The sequence below is a fragment of the Oncorhynchus gorbuscha genome, linkage group LGY (genome assembly GCF_021184085.1).
Source record: "Oncorhynchus gorbuscha isolate QuinsamMale2020 ecotype Even-year linkage group LGY, OgorEven_v1.0, whole genome shotgun sequence".
In the NCBI taxonomy this organism is placed as follows: domain Eukaryota; kingdom Metazoa; phylum Chordata; class Actinopteri; order Salmoniformes; family Salmonidae; genus Oncorhynchus; species Oncorhynchus gorbuscha.
This window is the reverse complement of record NC_060199.1, coordinates 1,984,415-2,003,547: the sequence shown is the minus strand read 5'-3', so window position 1 is coordinate 2,003,547 and position 19,133 is coordinate 1,984,415. Positions and strand designations below refer to the sequence as shown.

The following is a 19,133-nucleotide window of genomic DNA, read 5'->3' as shown; positions in this document are numbered from 1 at the left end:
AGTTTCAGTGTGTGTGACCTGATCTTACACTCTCTCACACGTACGCGCACACACCTTGTAGAATGTATGCACTGGTTGGCAAGGCTCATGCTTATAGCCAGAGCCTGATCACTAGAGCTTGACGGTGATTTTTTGGACAGTTTAGAGCACTTTGGTTGTTTGATGATGCAGAAAATACATGATACATATTGCAGATACATATTACCTACAAAAAAATAATGAATGACAAAATGCCCTTTTAGTTTTACTGTTTGTATTATATGGCCTCTGTCAAGTCAAAGATGCTCTTGTTTTTCAGGGGTGAGAGGCAGGTGCCATGACTGGGGCTGAGGATGACATCCCATTGGGTGAAAGGAAGACAGTCACAGACTTCTGCTACCTACTGGACAAATCCAAACAACTCTTCAATGGCCTACGGTCAGCCTGTCTGTCTGTCTCTCTATCTGTCTGTCTCTTGAGGCCTCTGTGTTTGTGTTTTTGACTGTTGATAAGTCGTTTTGAATTGTTTAATTGGCCTACTTTTAAATGATCTGACATTCAATGCAGTAAGCTATAAAAAAAATTACTCCACACTTAGTTAATTAATAAATGGCTCCTTTTTTATTTTATTTATTTATCCGTTACTTTATATTGTCACGTTCGTTTGTAGAGATGGACCAAGGCGCAACGGATGTTGAGTTCCACATAGTTTATTGAAAGTGAAACTTAGGAAAGCAAAACAATAAACGAACAACGAACAACGAACCGTGACTACAGAGGTGCTACGTGCACTAACTCAAAATAATATCCCACAAACACAGGTGGAAAAAAGGCTACTTAAATATGATCCCCAATCAGAGACAACGATAGCCAGCTACCTCTAATTGGGAATCATAAACCAATCACCAACATAGAAAAACTAAACTAGAACCCCACATAGAAAAGAATAACTACAAAACCCCCCAGTCACTCCATGATCTACTTTACCATATAAAAACAAAGGCTCTCTATGGTCAGGGCGTGACATAAATGGCTCATAGACCTAAATGATCAGTTAGTTATTTAATACATGGCTTGTAGACCTAACTGATCAGTTAGTTATTTAATAAATGGCTCGTAGACCTAAATGATCAGTTAGTTATTTAATAAATGGCTCGTAGACCTAACTGATCAGTTAGTTATTTCATAAATGGCTCGTAGACCTAACTGATCAGTTAGTTATTTTATAAATGGCTCGTAGACCTAACTGATCAGTTAGTTATTTAATAAATGGCTCGTAGACCTAAATGATCAGTTAGTTATTTAATAAATGGCTCGTAGACCTAACTGATCAGTTAGTTATTTAATAAATGGCTCGTAGACCTAACTGATCAGTTAGTTATTTAATAAATGGCTCGTAGACCTAACTGATCAGTTAGTTATTTAATAAATGGCTCGTAGACCTAACTGATCAGTTAGTTATTTAATAAATGGCTCGTAGACCTAAATGATCAGTTAGTTATTTAATAAATGGCTCGTAGACCTAAATGATCAGTTAGTTATTTAATAAATGGCTCGTAGACCTAACTGATCAATGGTAAAAAGATGGTCCACACTCTCAGAATTAAGGTGAATGAAAATACACCATTTCTGTAATACCACATTTCTTAGTATCAACCCCAATTTGAAGAGTACAACCTTTTCAGTTTGACGTGGCACTTTGTCTTATTTGTCAACCTTTAAGGGCCATCCACACCAAGGACGAGAACTATAATGATAAAGTATACATAACTGAAGGTTGGTGATCATCCACACCAAGGACGATAACTATGATGATAAAGTATACATAACTGAAGGTTGGTGATCATCCACACCAAGGACGATAACTATGATGATAAAGTATACATAACTGAAGGTTGGTGATCATCCACACCAAGGACGATAACTATGATGATAAAGTATACATAACTGAAGGTTGGTGATCATCCACACCAAGGACGATAACTATGATGATAAAGTATACATAACTGAAGGTTGGTGATCATCCACACCAAGGACGATAACTATGATGATAAAGTATACATAACTGAAGGTTGGTGATCATCCACACCAAGGACCATTTATCATTCTGCAGTACACCTGTCAATCAACGGATCAAAGCATCGTATTGCCCTCTGTAGTTCTATTATTAAGGTGGTAACACAGGACCATTCAGTGCTTCGGGGTGTTGTCCTAGTGACGACTGCAAATAACACTTCATGACAAATAATATAGAAAATCATATTTCAACAACAAATGCTGTTTAGACTGAGCATCTTTTATGTCATGCCATTCATTGCTTGCCTTGTTGCTCAAGTGGTTTGCAAGTTTCCATTTTACTAATGATTGCCCATTCATTCATCATTTTCGATGTGCAACATTTCATTTGGCCTCGGCCTATTTTACATGTAGCAATTAGCAAGAGCTAGCCTGCTTTTCTCCATGGAAAGGCTATTTAGGCCTAGTATAAATGACAAGTTCACATATTTTTTAGGCTTGGTATGTCAGTAGCTACAGGCTGTATCTTCTCCCTTGCTCGCTTGCACACTCACTCTCCTTCTGTCTCCCTCCCCCCTCTGTCCCTTACGAGTGTGAACAGTAGTGACAACACGTGCCTGAACGATTGTCTGAGAACTTGGATTTGGTTGCTTCATTACTTCTCTTAGTAATGAACCCCCATTCCGCTCGTCCCTGTGATGTATGAATAGAAACTGGAGCGTCGTACAAATCTGAAACAAGAAGAGACAGGAAACACTGTGAGCTCACTGCAACGGTGTTGTCAGACACAAGTTGTAATTAAGCCTCCTCCGTTTTTAGAGAATTTGTCAGTCCAAACAAACTTTTTTTAAATACCAGCCACTGTGGTCACTTACCAGCCAATATCATTTTTTGGGCCATAATTACCCAAAGAATTACAAAAACATGACGAGCATGTTTAGTAGTGTTTCATTTATTCCTCTCTCCCCCACTCTCTCTTTTCTCCCCCAATTTCAATCGGGCTCGGGAAGAGGCGACGGTGGAGTCATGCGTACTCCGAAACAACATGACGCGCCTAACCGCACTCCTTAACACCTGCCAGCTGAACTCGGAAGCCAGCCAACGAAACACAGTTCAACTGGTGACCGGAGTCACCCGGCCCGCCACAAGGAGTCGCTGGGGAGTGATAAGCCAAGTAAAACCCCTCTGGCTGAACCCTAACCCTAACCCGGGCGATGCTGGGCAAATTGTGTCCTATTGCACTATGGGACTCCCTGCCATGACCGGTTGTGGCACAGCCCGGGAATGAACCCGGATCTATAGTAACACCTCTTAGACCACTGCCCCACTCGGGAGGCCCCAGAAATGTTTCTAAAACAAGAAATGTATTACTAGGAAGAAGTAATGTGATATATTGTTCTATTTAATTTTATATTCTGTGACCAGAGTATTTTAACAAAAATCTAGACTCTGTTCCACATGGAGTATGATGCCCGTAGGCCTATTTATTATTTTATTTTTTATTTTATTTAACCTTTATTTAACCAGGTAGTCCAGTTGAGAACAAGTTCTCATTTGCAACAGCGACCTGGCCAAGATAAAGCATAGCAGTGTGAACAGACAACACAGAGTTACACATGGAGTAAACAATAAACAATTAACAAGTCAATAACACAGTAGAAAAAAGAAAGAATCTATATACATTGTGTGCAGAAGGCATGAGGAGGTAGGCAATAAATAGGCCATAGGAGGGAATAATTACAGTTTAGCAGATTAACACTGGAGTGATAAATGATCAGATGAACATGTGCAGGTAGAGATACTGGTGTGCAAAAGAGCAGAAAAGTAAATAAATAAAAACAGTATGGGGATGAGGTAGGTAAATTGGGTGGGCTATATACCGATGGACTATGAACAGCTGCAGCGATCGGTTAGCTGCTCAGATAGCAGATGTTTAAAGTTGGTGAGGGAGATAAAAGTCTCCAACTTCAGAGATTTTTGCAATTCGTTCTAGTCGTAGGCAGCAGAGAACTGGACGAAAGGCGGCCGAATGAGGTGTTGGCTTTAGGGATGATCAATGAGATACACCTGCTGGAGCGCGTGCTACGGATGGGTGTTGCCATCGTGACCAGTGAGCTGAGATAAGGCGGAGCTTTGCCTAGCATGGCCTTGTAGATGACCTGAAGCCAGTGGGTCTGGCGACGAATATGTAGCGAGGGCCAGCCGACTAGAGCATACAAGTAGCAGTGGTGGGTAGTATAAGGTGCTTTAGTGACAAAACGGATGGCACTGTGATAAACTGCATCCAGTTTGCTGAGTAGAGTGTTGGAAGCAATTTTGTAGATGACGTCGCCGAAGTCGAGGATCGGTAGGATAGTCAGTTTTACTAGGGTAAGCTTGGCAGCGTGAGTGAAGGAGGCTTTGTTGCGGAATAGAAAGCCGATTCTTGATTTGATTTTCGATTGGAGATGTTTGATATGGGTCTGGAAGGAGAGTTTGCAGTCTAGCCAGACACCTAGGTGCTTATAGGTGTCCACATATTCAAGGTCGGAGCCATCCAGTGTGGTGATGCTAGTCGGGCATGCGGGTGCAGGCAGCGATCGGTTGAAAAGCATGCATTTGGTTTTACTAGCGTTTAAGAGCAGTTGGAGGCCACGGAAGGAGTGTTGTATGGCATTGAAGCTCGATTGGAGGTTAGATAGCACAGTGTCCAATGACGGGCCGGAAGTGTATACAATGGTGTCGTCTGCGTAGAGGTGGATCAGGGAATCGCCCGCAGCAAGAGCAACATCATTGATATATACAGAGAAAAGAGTCGGCCCGAGAATTGAACCCTGCGGCACCCCCATAGAGACTGCCAGAGGACCGGACAACATGCCCTCCGATTTGACACACTGAACTCTGTCTGCAAAGTAATTGGTGAACCAGGCAAGGCAGTCATCCGAAAAACCGAGGCTACTGAGTCTGCCGATAAGAATATGGTGATTGACAGAGTCGAAAGCCTTGGCAAGGTCGATGAAGACGGCTGCACAGTACTGGATTGCATAGCGGAGAAGGTACGGTGGGATTCGAGATGGTCAGTCACCTGTTTGTTGACTTGGCTTTCGAAGACCTTAGATAGGCAGGGCTGGATGGATATAGATAGGTCTGTAACAGTTTGCGTCCAGGGTGTCTCCCCCTTTGAAGAGGGGGATGACTGCGGCAGCTTTCCAGTCCTTGGGGATCTCAGACGATATGAAAGAGAGGTTGAACAGGCTGGTAATAGGGGTTGCGACAATGGCGGCGGATAGTTTCAGAAATAGAGGGTCCAGATTGTCAAGCCCAGCTGATTTATACGGGTCCAGGTTTTGCAGCTCTTTCAGAACATCTGCTATCTGGATTTGGGTAAAGGAGAACCTGGAGAGGCTTGGGCGAGGAGCTGCGGGGGGGCCGGGGCTGTTGGCAGAGGTAGGAGTAGCCAGGCGGAAGGCATGGCCAGCCGTTGAGAAATGCTTGTTGAAGTTTTCGATAATCATGGATTTGTCGGTGGTGACCGTGTTCCCTAGCCTCAGTGCAGTGGGCAGCTGGGAGGAGGTGCTCTTGTTCTCCATGGACTTCACAGTGTCCCAGAACTTTTTGGAGTTGGAGCTACAGGATGCAAACTTCTGCCTGAAGAAGCTGGCCTTAGCTTTCCTGACTGACTGCGTGTATTGGTTCCTGACTTCCCTGAACAGTTGCATATCGCGGGGACTGTTCGATGCTATTGCAGTCCGCCACAGGATGTTTTTGTGCTGGTCGAGGACAGTCAGGTCTGGAGTGAACCAAGGGCTGTATCTGTTCTTAGTTCTGCATTTTTTGAACGGAGCATGCTTATCTAAAATGGTGAGGAAGTTACTCTTAAAGAATGACCAGGCATCCTCAACTGACGGGATGAGGTCAATGTCCTTCCAGGATACCCGGGCCAGGTCGATTAGAAAGGCCTGCTCACAGAAGTGTTTTAGGGAGCGTTTGACAGTGATGAGGGGTGGTCGTTTGACTGCGGCACCGTAACGGATACAGGCAATGAGGCAGTGGTCGCTGAGATCCTGGTTGAAGACAGCGGAGGTGCATTTGGAGGGCCAGTTGGTCAGGATGACGTCTATGAGGGTGCCCTTGCTTACAGAGTTAGGGTTGTACCTGGTGGGTTCTTTGATGATTTGTGTGAGATTGAGGGCATCTAGCTTAGATTGTAGGACTGCCGGGGTGTTAAGCATATCCCAGTTTAGGTCACCTAGCAGAACAAACTCTGAAGCTAGATGGGGGGCAATCAATTCACAAATGGTGTCCAGGGCACAGCTGGGAGCTGAGGGGGGTCGGTAGCAGGCGGCAACAGTGAGTGTCATGTTTTGTCATTGATTGTCATGTCTTGTCCCTGTGCTTCCCCTTCTATTCGTTTCCCCCTGCTGGTCTTATTAGGTTCTTTCCCTCTTTCTATCCCTCTCTCTCCCCCTCCCTCTCTCCCTCTCTCTCTCTCTCTCTCTCTCTCTCTCTATCGTTCCGTTCCTGCTCCCAGCTGTTCCTCATTCTCCTAACTACCTCATTTACTCTTTCACACCTGTTCCCTATTTTGCCCTCTGATTAAGTCCCTATTTCTCTCTCTGTTTTCGCTTCTGTCCTTGTCGGATCCTTGTTTGCTGTTCTGTGTCCTCGTTCCGTCCTGTCGTGTTTTTGCCTTCTTCAGATGCTGCGTGTGAGCAAGTGTCTATTTCAGCTACGGCCTGCGCCTTCCCGAAGCGACCTGCAGTCTGTGGTCGCATCTCCAGTTGTCCCCCTCTACTGACTAGAGGGTTTCAGTTTTCCTGTTTTGACTTGGAATAAACTCTGTTTCTGTAAAGTCGCTTTTGGTCCTCATTCACCTGCTTATTTCTGGAACAGAATTAGAGTTCGAACTGACTGGAAAGTATTTCTGGGCTAGAGAGTAATTTTAACAGAAACAGATTAGTAGTTGTAGAGGGGAATAACGAACTGTTTGGGTATGGACCTGCTCACACGCAAAGTATGACATTGGTGAATACTTTGCTCTAATCAGGGGAAAAGATCTGTGGGATCTCTGAGAGGGGAGGGGAGAGAGAGGGATAGAAAGAGGGAAAGAACAGACCAGCAGAGGGAAACGAACAGAATGGGGAGCAGACTGCAACTCCTCCCCCCTTTAGCAGTTCTATCTTGACGGAAGATGTTATAGTTGGGTATGGAAATCTCTGAATTTTTGGTGGCCTTCCTGAGCCAGGATTCAGACACGGCAAGGACATCAGGGTTAGCAGAGTGTGCTAAAGCAGTGAGTAAAATAAACTTAGGGAGGAGGCTTCTGATGTTGACATGCATGAAACCAAGGCTTTTTCGATCACAGAAGTCAACAAATGAGGGTGCCTGGGGACATGCAGGGCCAGGGTTTACCTCCACATCACCTGCGGAACAGAGAAGGAGTAGTATGAGGGTGCGGCTAAGGGCTATCAAAACTGGATTCCAAGCAGCAGTGCAGCAGGCAACGGGAATAGGTGTCACACCCACTTGGGAGAAGCTTTTATTTCTGGAGGCAGATTTCTTGGAGCAAATGCCAGTGGATGGTCTCTGAGCGGGATGTGGTTTCAAGGACTCCGGATTTGGGTGGGGTAGCCTGCCATTTGTTGGGCTCAAAGGCTTCGACACCTCTCACTTCACACCTCAGTGCTAATTGAAGTTGTATCTGGTCTGTCTGGTCTGTCTCAGTTCCAGGTTTGATGGTGTCCATGATAGTATTAATCCTTCCAGGTAATTTTGTCCAAAATTAGGTTGTATGTTTGGAGTTTTGATCTGCAGTGAAGGTTATGCTGTGGAGGGTAACATCCTGTATATGTCCCTTCCAAAAAAAATCAAGTTTATTTAACTCCAAATATATATTTTTGTAAAAAACATGTTGGAAAATGTGAGAGCTTACATGCAGCTGTATCTCTCTCTCTCTTTTCCCTGAACTCGATCTCTGTAGCCAGATGGAAGCCACTCCTCAGTAAAAGGCACATGACAGCCCACTTAGAGTTTGCCAAAAGGCACCCAAAAGGACATCTCACATTTACATAAGTATTCAGACCCTTTACTCAGTACGTTGTTGAAGCACCTTTGGCAGCGATTACAGCCTTTAGTCTTATTGGGTATGACGCTACAAACTTGGCACACCTGTATTTGGGGAGTGTGTCCAATTATTTTCTGCAGATCCTCTCAAGCTCTGTCATGTTGAATGGAAAGCGTCGCTGCACAGCTATTTTCAGGTCTCTCCAGAGATGTTCAAATCGGGTTCATGTCCGGGCTTTGTCTTGGCCACTCAAGGACATTCAGAGACTTGTCCCGAAGCCACTCCTGTGTTGACTTGGCTGTGTGCTTAGGGTCGTTGTCCTGTTGAAGGTGAACCTTCGCCCCAGTTGGAGATCCTGAGCGCTCTGGAGCAGGTTTTCATCCAGGATCGCTCTGTACTTTGCACAGTTCATCTTTGACTCGATCCTGACTAGTCTCCCAATCCCTTCAGTTGAAAAACTGATTTTGTGTGTGTGTGTGTGTGTGTAGATTGATGAGGGGGGAAATTCTTAAACATTTTTAAGAATAAGGCTGTAACAAAATGCGTAAAAAGTGAAGGGGTCTGAATACTTTCCAAATGCACTGTAATGGCAGAATTCCTGCAGTGATAAAATTGTTGGCGTGAATGTTCCAAAAGCTAGATGAATTTAGTCCTGGTGCAAAACATTTTACTTGTGTGTTTTTGTTCTTACCAGCGATGACTCACTGTATTTTGCTTAGATTGTAACACAACTCTCCTTCTATTGTCTCCGCGCCCCTCATGTTAGGCCTGAGTTGGTAGTGAAGAAACTCCTGCTCTTTGCCTGCTACATTGGTTTACTTCTGAACAAGATGGACCTAGTGAAAGTGCCGGTCAAGGTAAGAAACCTGAGAAAAACAAACAAGAACCAGAAGAAGTTCTGAATCTTTCAATCTCATTTGTATTTATTTAGGCCTTTTTATGTATTGTTTTATTATATTGGGGTTTAGTATGAAGTGGAATGCAGAAAACACAGGAACAAAGAACACAAGTTTCAGCCTGAAATGTTTATTCTGGCAAACCTTTGACTGTAATTGAAGTATATTTCTTTTAAGATCCTACAAGCAGCAATAGTTTTTAAACTGTACATGCATTAGTATCTTTGTGTACATAATATCTGTCTCCCCTCCTGTAGGAGCTGTCAGAGGAAATTGAGGACTATACGCAGCGATTCAACACAGAAGATCAATTAGAGTGGAATCTGGTCTTACAGGAAGTGGTAGCTTTTGTGGAGGTCAAATCCCAAAGAATAACCCGACTGAATCACCTGATGCCTTTCACCTTCTGTCTCTACTGCCTATTGCCTACTATGAAAGGGGGAAAATGTCATCATAACTTATGCATGAAGGATATAGCAGCACTTAAAGGAGGCCTCCATAGGTCATAGGTCAGCAAACATTTGAAAAGAAGGATGTTGCCCAACGACCATTACTAAAGTACATACACCAGTGACTAACCTATTCAACATGAAGTATTGTATTTCATTCTGGATTTGGGGGGAGGTTATGATTGTACATTTCTGTAAATCTTTAATTTGAGTGAAAGATAATGTGTACCACACACATGCTACTGGAATGATGTGCACAATGGAGTACAAGGGAAGCTGTGCATGATACAATTGTAAAGTGTGTTTGTTTCTGTGAGCAGGCAGACCCAGTTGTGGTGCTGAACAATGAAAATACTGTGGTCGTCATATCCAATCGGCTACAGGAGGGGGGCATGTCTCCGTTGGAACAGGGCATGGTGGTTGGTCAGCTCACCCTGGCAGATGCACTAATCATTGGCAACTGCAACAACCAGGTGTTTGAACACATACATTCTAGTCTAAAGCCCAGCCCTTAAACAACCCCTAGACCAGTCTGTAGACCCACATTCTAAACTATATTATTTTGTGTTTGTCAGGTGAAGTTCAGTGAGCTAACCATCGATATGTTCCGCATTCTCCAAGCGTTGGAGCGGGAACCAGTCATCCTGGCTACAACGACATCTAAACATGGAACATTGGTGAGGGGGAATACTGAAAATGCTTCTTACATGAATGTCTTGTGGACAACGACACATCCAGAATAATGTAAAAGTCTCATGCGATTTCGGGCGAAAGGCAGCGCTGGCAACCCTGCATGAAACCTGTCCTTTAAACAGCTGCTTACCCCATGTCTTCCTTCACAGGAACCCAGCGAGAAGCCAGCCAAGAGAGAGAACCCTCACAAGTACCTGCTGTACAAGCCAACGTTCAGCCAGCTCTTTACCTTTTTGTCTGCCTCCTTTAAGGTCAGTCTCCATCTGACCCCCCCCTGTCCCCTCTGCTCTGCCTTCATGTTCCAAAATGTTGGCTTAGCCATGCTTGGCTGAGCTGAACAAAGTTGTTGCTACTTTTAATCTATTTTTCATCACCCCCACCTGTATCTGCCTTTTTTTAAGCCGTCTGAAAGGAAGAAACAACATATCCTGTTTTAGAGTACATCCCAATGGAATCCTATCAGGATTCAACAACATTTAAATGGAAGTTTCTATCAATTCCCTGGGTCATTTCATGTTTTTGTGTGTATCTGAGTTATTGGCGTTAAAGCAGGCAGAAATCCATCTGGTATGACGTAGCATTGTGATAAATTCGCTCTCACTACACTGGAAGTTAACAGGGATATGAATTTTAGATCACTAAAACGTATATCATACATGTCAGATTTCAATACTAACAGATGTCATAACTCAGGAAGATGTCTTCTCTAAAATATGAGCAATGGCTCATTCGAGTGATATTCCTACCTCGAGAAATTTGTAATTTAACAGAGGGTCTAGCACTTTTTTTCCTATTTGTCTACCTCTTTAGTCCAGGGTGCATTGCATGGTGTCGTTGCCAGAGATATTATAGAAAGGAGATACGTTCCTTCATTCATTGGATTCCTATAATGCCCCCCCCCCCCCAGCAGACTGTTGACCAATCGCGTTCATTTTGTCAATCTGCGTCACGCGGTTGTTAAGCTAATCGCCATGCAATCCCTTCGCAAAGTCAGTGTTTATGTCGAGGAGCGTGTCTATTTTCCGTAATGTCACGATTCGAAAGCTATACTATATTACAGATAGCAAGTTAATTATCTCACATCTCTGAAAAGATTTGTAATGTTGTACTTGTTGTTGTGCTAATTTGTGCTAATGTTGGGTTTTGAGCTAGCACCCAATAGACTGCCATTCACTCCTTGAAGAAGAGTGGTACTCTTCGCCCAGAATGCACCGCACAGCCCATTGCCGTAGCAATGGCAACGTTTCCCATCTCTTCAAAAGTATATCTGCCGTTGCTAAAGTCAGACTCCACTCTGTGAGGAACATCGATCTGCAGGTTGAACATAGTGATATTGTAGACTCCTAAATTGATAGCCGTAAAATCACCTAAACAAGCTGCACTATAAACTAGCTCATTTACATGCTAATATTGTCTTTGGTATTATTATGTGTAGCTACGTTTGCTAGCTAGCCAGTCAGTCAGACCATAGAGTGCATTTACATTACATTTAAGTCATTTAGCAGACGCTCTTATCCAGAGCGACTTACAAATTGGTGCATTCACCTTATGACATCCAGTGGAACAGAGTGCATCGCATTGTGGATTTTTTTAGTCAACTTAAGGTGCAACAGATTTCCACAACTATTTTCCATGTTGCAAACCAACCTTATTATAAAGCCAAAATGAAAAAAGAATTCTCCAAAAATATTGTTCTCACATGTGTTTATTGAACACTGTAAATATACATATTTTTTTATTTAAATGTAACATAAACTCATACATCGCCTTGGTCTGTACAATTGCACTTATTTTAGCACCCCCAAAAACGTAATACTTCCAGATCAACTGTAATGTCAATACCATTGTAAAGCACAATTTCTCCCCTTTCCAACAGAATCAATTACATGACCACCATGCTGCCCGTTTCTGCATAATTCAAGCAGGCAATGAGCCCCGTCGGGTCTTTAAAAAATGGCGGGTGGAGAAGCTAAACTAATGCGTGATATTGAGAAGGAGAGATGTTGTGAGGGAAAATTGCTTTTTTTCACTCGATGTGTCATTACATACCTATTTGAAGGTTTGTGTCGAATTTGAATCGGGTTTTTAGGGCGGTGCTAAAGTGATCTTAGAAGTAAACAGCGGCTTTGAGAATGATGATCGCATGCAATGATGACGCAAAAAAATGACTAGGTATCCCCCCTTACCCCCATCACTGTCCATTTCCTGTTTCTAAAGGATGAGAGAAGTGCTACACCTGGTGGAGAGAGATTGTAAGACAGAAATAGTTGCTTTATGCGTGCTGTACGTTACGACATGACACGTCAAGATGTAGCGGAGGGTGTAGTGGAAATTTCCTGTATTACCAAATGATTTTGACATCAACACAGTCACTACAGTCCCATTAGTTTTCTTTGTAGCCTCGTTTGAATGGTGCGGTTGCGCACATTTGTACAGAATGGGGTGAGTTTACCTTACATTTTAAATACATTCATGTAGGTTTGACCAAGCTCAAAACATTTAGGATGGTATTGGCTGATTTGAGGTGGTGTTGTTTTGTAGGAGTTGCCAGCGAACAGTGTGCTGCTCGTCTATCTTTCAGCTGCCGGAGTCTTCCCTACTGGATGCTTGGATTATGAGGGTACACCACACACTCACTGGTCAGGGAAGCAGGAGCTGAAATTAATCTGATCATTTCTTCCCAAAAATGTATTTACCTTTGTCTTTCTATCAGGACCATATGACTTTGGAGGAGTCCTCACCAACACGAACCGTGATGTGGTAAACGGGGAGACGGTGCAGAAAAGGAACCACGCCCAAAAAGAGATGCACTGGTAAAGATCAGGCTCTGACAGTCCACTGTCCTCAATGTTTTCTAACGTTTGGCAGACATGAGATGCATGTACAGTATTGGCCTTTAAAAAGATACACTGAACTTTTCGCACAGCCCATGTTATTTCTAAACACAGTCTATGATATTTGCCAGATATTGTTGTTTGTACAATGTGTGCGTGTGTACATGCAATGACTGTTGACTCCTGTATGCCTTAGCCTTCACCCTGGGGCCTTTTTCCCTTTCACCCGGAAGCCTCTCTTTGTCATTGTGGACTCCTCCAACAGCACAGCCTATAAGGTTGGTGAGAATTACATTCATCACAATGAAAAACGAATGTGATATGGAGTCAAGATGGAGAACAAGGCATGTAGAGCTTACTTAGGGGATCACCTTTTGTTAACAACTTGTTTGACTCATTTTAAGATGCATTTATGGAAAAATGGGCTATTCCTTCTGGGAATTCACTCTGGTGTGATAGTTACTAATGCTGATATTTCATGCTTTTTTTGTATCTCCATGTAGAATTTCACCAAATCTCTTTGGTCAGCCGCTGGTGTGTCTTCTATCTCCCACAGTCTATCCACAGAGCATGCAAGGTTTGTTTGTCACTATTACTTTAGCTTTGTATCAAATCAAAATCAAATAAGTTTATTGATCGCATACACAAATTTGCAGATGTTGTCTCACGTGCAGCAAAATGCTTGTGTTTCTAGCTCCAACAGTGCAGTAATACCTATCAATAATTAAAATAAATAAAGACATAATATACACATAATCCAGAAAAATAAAGTAACTAAGAAATATCAGAACGAGCAATGTCAGACACCAGAATATAAATATACAATGTCTTCAAAAACTATTCACATCACTTGACTTTTTCCATATTTTGTTGCCTGAATTTGAAATGTACTAAATTTAGATAATTTTTTGGGGGGTCACTGACCTACACAGAATACCGCATAATATCAAAGTGGAATTATGCTGTTCAAATGTTTTACTTATTAATTAAAAATGATACAACCACAGACCCGGGAGGTTTTCCAATGGTAAATAACAGTTTTTTAAAATTATAAAGCAGACATCAAATATCCCTTCAAGCATAGTGAAGTTATTAATTACACCTTGGATGGTGTATCAGTACACCCAGTCACTACAAAGATATAAGCATCATTCCTAACTTGGTTGCTGGAGAGGAAGGAAACCGCTCAGGGATTTCACCATGTGGCCAATGGTGACTTTAAAACAGTTAGAGAGTTTACTGGCTGTGATAAGAGAAAACTGAGGATGGATCAACATTGTAGTTACTCCATAATACTAACCTAATTGACAGAGTGAAAAGGAAGCCTGTACAGAATACAAATATTCAAAAACATGCATCCTGTTTGCTTAAAGGCACTAAAGTAATACTACATAAAATGTGGTAAACTAATTCACTTTTTGTCCTGAATAGAAAGTGTTATGTTTGGGGAAAATACAACACATTACTGAGTACCACGCTCCACAATTTCAAGAATAGTAGCAGCTGCATCATGTTATGGGTGTGCTTGTAATTGTTAAGGACTGGGTAGTTTTTCAGGATAAAAAAATACACCGAATGGAGCAAATCACAGGCAAAATCCTAGAGGAAAATCTGGTTCAGTCTGCTTTCCACCAGACACTGGGAGAGGAATTCACCTTTCAGCTGGACAATAACCTAAATCACAAGAGCAAACCTACACTGGAGTCGCCTACCAAGAAGACCGTGAATGTTCCTGAGTGTCACGCCCTGACCTTAGTTATATCCTAGAAAATGGCTCTCAGAGCTCGTCAGTTGATTCTCCCATGTGTTGGCCTATTAAAACCAGCCATTGTCCTTGTTTAGGCCTACTTATTTTCCATTGGATTCTGCAATGATTTGAATAGATTTTATTGATTGGTTTAGAACTGTGTGGTCCATGTGAGATGAGACATAGTTTTTGTAGGTGTTCTGAGAAAGACTGTTGTATAAATGCCTCATCTCTCTCACCCTCTGTCTCCTTCTCGCAGACCAGTCTCAGCGCGACAGCCTCTTCACACTCTTCCTGTACCGGCCCCTTCTGGCTTTCCTGTCCGTGTGTGGCCTTCGCAGCCTTCGCCAAGGATTGTGGGAGAAGGCTGAGGAGTTTCTATGCAAGGTGTTCCGTGACATTGGCCAGATGATTACACGCTCAAGAGCTATAGGTACTTATTTTGTCAATTCTGTGATACGTCTAGTCATTTTAAGTGCAAATGTCACAACCATAGCGGTGGAATTTCTCCTTCACAGACCAAGCCTTTCTACAGTTCTACGGTGACGAGTTCCTTCGATTGTTACTGATCCGCTTTGTGTTCTGCTCGGCTACACTGAGAATGCACAAGCTCTTCCAGGTAAATTGGTTTACTGTGCCTTTGGTACTTAGTTACATCTCCCATAGTTATTCACATCTCCCACAGTTATTCACATCTCCCATAGTTATTCACATCTCCCACAGTTATTCACATCTCCCACAGTTATTCACATCTCCCACAGTTATTCGCATCTCCCACAGTCATTCGCATCTCCCACAGTCATTCGCATCTCCCACAGTCATTCGCATCTCCCACAGTCATTCGCATCTCCCACAGTCATTCGCATCTCCCACAGTCATTCGCATCTCCCACAGTCATTCGCATCTCCCACAGTCATTCGCATCTCCCACAGTCATTCGCATCTCCCACAGTCATTCGCATCTCCCACAGTTATGATCATTTGGGGGTAAATGTAATATCCGTCTCTCTCTGTCTGCCTTTTGCAGGAGTCCAGGAGCTTCCCAGAATCGTACCCTCAGCTACCTAAACAGGACACGGTGGAGAGCAGCTTCCTGCGGAAGCACGTTCTGGAGCTGGCTGCCATGTTGGATGTGCAGCGCCTGTTTTGGGACGAAGTGTTGGACGTAAACTACTGACTTTTAGCTGACCAGCTAGTCACCACAACTTTACAAACACAGACCAACTACAGACACACAGACCACCACTATACACACTCTCACAGGGGAGAGTCCTCATCATCTTTCAGAGGTAATCAAGTTACTTGTTGACCACACTGCTATAGTGTTTCTTTGGAACCCAAGACCCCCTTATTTCCCCCATCTTATGTAAAACTATTGTTTAGCATATCAGCTATATTTATTTTGAATAGTCATACAGCTACTTGTGGAAGTCAACAGTGCACCATGCACAATCAAAAACATTAACAAGTCACCCATCTACTTAAATACACATGAGATGAGCATGTACGTCCGTGTTACTCATAAAAACAAACTCAACTCAAACGAACACGTGGTGTAGCTATTTTAGTCTGAGGGCAGCAGGAGGACACATGAAGATATCAAGTAGGGAAGTCTCCTCTTCTATGTGTGGTTAGATGTGTTGGCCAAGTTTACTGGCTGTAGGGTTTAGGTGTAGCTATTTTAGTCTGAGGGCAGCAGGAGGACACATGAAGATATCAAGGGATTTTAAGCTTTAAAAGACGATAAATAGCGTAGTTTTACGACCGCACTGCCTGCAATTGGTTCACTGCAAATTGACTTCAATGCAAGCTGTAGGGAAGTCTCCTCTTCTTATGTGTGGTTAGATGTGTTGGCCAAGTTTACTGGCTGTAGGGTTTAGAGAGACCACTGGCATGTTTTTGTTTACCGGACTAGATTTGCTGGTTTTTATCACATCTAATTCAAACAGAATTGCCTTTTATTTTGTTTTGTTTCAGGAGTCCTTTCTGTAAAACTGAGGCCTAGAGGGGTCAACTAACAGATGTCTATGCAGACCCCAATGAACAGTTTAGCCCTTTCTGGAAACCGCCCCTACTACGTAGGCACTAGCTCCTACTCTCTAGGTACTAACATAGGGTGGTGGGGCAGTCAGCGGCTCTGGGTCTGCAAACATGTCAGCTCCTGTAGTGCAGTGACTGGGCAAGCGGGTGGTCACTAATCTATTTTCACTGTCTGTTACTCCTTGCATCAGAGGAAGTTTTCGGACTGGGTTTAACATGGGTATAGGCGCACCCCGCAGGTACACAGCTACCCACCCTCACACCTCACACAGGCTCACACAGGCTAAAAAGAAAAACCTTGCCCAATCATCTGCTTTTTCAAAGAATTCACTTGAGGAACCAGGGTGGCTCTTTTCAAAGATTTTCCATTGGCCTTGATTGGATTTCATAAGATGTTGGCCGCATATCTTGTGAGACTCGAGCATTGTAGGGTTGGAAGCGGCCTCTTTCTCTTTGCTGTAGCCTATATGTTTTGGGAAATGCATCTCAATAGGCATCCTTTACCTGCACTCTCCTGACCAGCTCTTTCAGACCAGTGGGAATGAAGTAATATTCTATTGAGATTCACTGCTCCTGATTCCAAATCTGTTGGCTTCTGGGAAATGGACGACTTTCAGAGGCCCTGTGTCATTCTTCATTCCTAAGTAAACCATCTGATGGTTTACTGGACATGCTGCTTCCCCCCCTTTCTTTGCATGGCTTCTCAGTATTACTGTCCATAGAGTTTACTCAGTCGAGTTCACGTTAGCCTGATGGCAGATGAGTTCCAGCATTAGCTGTGCAGTCTGTGCCTTGCATGGCATCAAGCATAGTCTTGTTTCCTTATATTGATGGGGGCTTGGAAACGGCTAGTGCTGAAACAGACCCCCAGGCAATCAGTTTTAAGTAAATGTGTGGCGATGAACAAAGATGGCCAAACACATTCTGTTTTCGTACTTACTGAGATTTTTATTTATTTATGTGTATATTTATGTATAATTGAAAATAACAGTATGTAATAGAGAGATGTTTGTCTTTTGTACATATGTCATATAGTTTATTGTATTAACTGTGAAAAATATATCCTGTTAGCATAGCAATTTAATGAATGAACTGCACATTCTCTAATCCGGGCCCCCCATTACTTGTTTTGGTCAAGTTCAGCCAGCATACATCCCAAGGACATGGGGAGAGCCAGGGGAAAACTGACATTTCTTCCCATTGTAGCATTGACTGCAAAAGTGGATCATATCAACATGGGAAATACTACTCCCCATGGCAATTATATTTGTGTTTATTTGTTGACATTTATGATGATATCAATTGTATCCTTGCACTTTACTGTATTCAATGATGATCTAATCTTATTTGTCGTGCTGTCGGTTAAAAAAGACATGCCAGACCATCCATTCCATTGTTCCCTATGCCAGGGGTTCTCCGGGACTACTTGTGATAGCAAATTCATCAGGGACCCCTTCAAAATCAGAACATGACTCTGACTTTAGACTGCGTTTAAAAATGGCATACAAGGAGTTTTACTATGACTTCTGCAGCAGATGGCAGGACTAACCAAGTCTCAGGCCCTGGGAAATTACATTTGAGTCCACATTTTGACCTTTTAAATCTTAATGACAGTGCATACGTACATTTTCTTTAAAGCATAGAGTTGAAAACTAGATCATTAATGGAGTACTGTGGATCCCTGTGAGCTTCCCAGGCCCTGTTGTGAGCTTCCCAGGCCCTGTTGTGAGCTTCCCAGGCCCTGTTGTGAGCTTCCCAGGCCCTGTTGTGAGCTTCCCAGGCCCTGTTGTGAGCTTCCCAGGCCCTATTGTGAGCTTCCCAGGCCCTGTTGTGAGCTTCCCGGGCTCTGTTGTGAGCTTCCCAGGCTCTGCTGTGAGCTTCCCAGGCCCTGTTGTGAGCTTCCCAGGCCCTGCTGTGAGCTTCCCAGGCCCTGCTGTGAGCTTCCCAGGCCCTGTTGTGAGCTTAAGGACTAGATTCAATCCGTATTGCAGAAGATTCATAATAAAAATGGTGCCGACAGAGAGGGCTGACTCGCTTCGTTTTTTTGTATTATGTATTACATTGTTAGCCCAGAAAATCTTAAGCGTTATTACACACAGCCGGGAAGAACTATTAGATATCAGAGCGCCGTCAACTTACCAGCACTACGATCAGGAATACGACTTTCCCGAGGCGGATCCTTTGTCCGAACTACCCAGGGCATTTGAACTGATTCCAAAGGCAGACCTAAAACAACGGCGCCGAAGAAGAGGGTGTTGGAGCGGCCTAGTCAGACTTAGGAGGCTCACCCACCGCTTCAGAGTATATTACTCGCTAATGTCCAGTCTCTAGATAACAAATGTAGCAGGCTCACGGGGGTGGGGATTCCACGTCACCAAGTTCAATAACCAAACACGCACATCAAGCACAACTAGAATACAAATGGGGAATTTTATTA

The 19,133-nt window shown here is 43.3% G+C and overlaps 1 pseudogene; it reads left to right on the top strand.

The window, feature by feature from the left end:
- The first annotated feature begins 316 nt into the window (after positions 1–316).
- LOC124016620 lies at positions 317–18,708 on the top strand (annotated as a pseudogene).
- The last annotated feature ends 425 nt before the right edge of the window (positions 18,709–19,133 follow it).